This window comes from Chaetura pelagica, unplaced genomic scaffold, assembly GCF_000747805.2.
Source record: "Chaetura pelagica isolate M959 unplaced genomic scaffold, ChaPel_1.0 scaffold1222, whole genome shotgun sequence".
Lineage (NCBI taxonomy): Eukaryota > Metazoa > Chordata > Aves > Apodiformes > Apodidae > Chaetura > Chaetura pelagica.
This window is the reverse complement of record NW_009952494.1, coordinates 284369-286426: the sequence shown is the minus strand read 5'-3', so window position 1 is coordinate 286426 and position 2058 is coordinate 284369. Positions and strand designations below refer to the sequence as shown.

At 55.8% G+C, this 2058-nt stretch overlaps 1 protein-coding gene across 1 annotated transcript in view; it reads right to left on the bottom strand.

Annotated features, from left to right (window-relative positions):
• The window catches only part of DSCAML1 (Down syndrome cell adhesion molecule like 1), a 98293-nt gene that overhangs the window by 29146 nt on the left and 67089 nt on the right, over positions 1-2058 (bottom strand).

Sequence of the window (2058 nt, the reverse complement as noted above, 5' to 3'; positions counted from 1 at the left end):
CCTCATCCCAGCCGGTTTTGGAGCCCAGCACATGTCAGTGCACAGAGGGAAAGTCCTTAGCTTGCTCACAAAGCCAGCCTGGCCCCTGTAGTGCCTCATGAATATTAACAGTCATTAACACGAATGCACAGACCTGCGCAGTGGCACAGTGTAGTGTCCCCAGGGAGAGCAGGGCAAGGGGAGGCCTCAGGGAGAAGCTTCCCTGGAAAACCCCTTTCCCTGCCCCATTGCCAGTGCTGGTGCTGAGAGGAGCCTTTGCCCCAGTTTCCAAGGGGCCTCTGGGGGCTATTCCAGCACCAGCAGCCACCAAGCCTCAGCTGGGACGGGGGGGGTCCACCTGCTTGGCTGCACCTGCCTGCCAAGCCACCAGCAGAGCTGAACCTTCAGAGGAGAACCCGTTAAACCCAGCCTCTAAATCTGCCACAGCTGTAAATGGCTCCTTCAAGCCAGTCAATGGTCGGCAAAGCAGGACCTACTGTGAATTCTCCCTGGAAGCAGCAGGAGCACCAGCAGGCAGCCCCACGGGTGCCACGGGCTCTGGGATGGCTGTGCCCACGCCACCATGGGACTGACATCTCTGTCCTGCTTGGAGGGGCCAGGGGGTCCCCAGCCAACACCTCAGGAATGGTTTTGCTCCTGTGCTGGGGCACGGCAAGGACAGCACGGCAGCATGTGCTGCACCAGTACCCAACTGGGAGCAGATGCTCCGCACACTGAAAACAGGCACCGAGAGAATCCGAACCAGTCTCCGAAAGAGGGGGGTGGGGGCAAGTCCCACCAGCCCAACTGAAACAACATGCAAATCAAAGATGAATTTTTCATCTCCCATCAAACCAGTAAGCGAAGAATATTGGCTGTGCTGGAATTTGAGGCGCTGGGGGGTGTTTCCACGGTAACTGGGGCTGCATTTTGCAAAGTGCTCAGCAGCCCTCTCTCCACTCCCCACACATACACGTCCCTGCGTGGTGAACCACAGCCCTGTGAGCTGCCACCCCACACATCTGCTCCCCTGCCAGCCCCAGCGTAGAGATACCCTCACATCAAATGTCTGCGCTACAGCTCTGAGCAGCAGCTCCTGCTCTTCTTTCCAAAAAGCAGCAAAAGGCCCCACAGAGGAGCGCTGGGCGGGGGGGAACGCAGGGCAACGCTGATGGAAACAGCTCTGACAGAGACCTCACCCAAGTGACTTATTGCTGAGTCTGCCAGCGAGATTAAATGTTGAAGGTTGGCAAATAAAATCAGACTTTCTGCCTGCCGGAAGGTGCAGGAGCTTTCGGGGAAGCAGAGGATTAAGTATATCCATGGCCAGACTGGAGTGACGTGCCACTAATAACTTCCCACTCGACTTGAGCTGCTGCCTTTGCAAAGGCCTCACCAAAGCCCCTGCACCCCTCCTGCCAGCCCTGGCAACGTGCCCCTCGTCCAGGGAAAGCAGAAGGGTGGGAGGGGGCTCTCCAGTGCAGCACACATGTGCGCACACACACACATATTCACTTCTACTGACATTCCATCCCAGGTCCAGCTGCCGGTGGTGTCTGTGGAACTCCAGCACCTGTCCCAAGGGCCTTCCAATTTCAAGAGAAAAATCACAGTCGATATAGGTTACCAGCGACGGCTCCATCCAATATAGATTTATAAAAACAATGGGGTCAGGCCTTCAGGAGAGAGCACATTTTATAGTTCATAAGACTAATGAGATAACTTTCCCTTGGCACTCCGGGGCCGATATTTCCTTACGCAGTCTGTTTTAACTGCTGGAGAATCAATAGGTGCCAGCAGTTATGAATTAGCCGTACTTTGAGCGCACGCATCCCAAGGCATCCCGGACAAATCCAATAACTGCTTTGGTGCTATTTCTGGCTGCGTTTACAGTGACAAACGGCTCCCTGGGGGGAAGGCTTGGAGGGGGAAGCCCCAAAGAACAAAGGCGGTGATTTTCTTTGCTGCTGTGGCTGCTGTTCCAGGATGACATTTGCCCGGCATGGGGCTCACCTGAGGACCAGGAGCCCAGCAAACACAGCCATGGGGAAACTTCTGCTGTGCATGGCAGGAGCACGG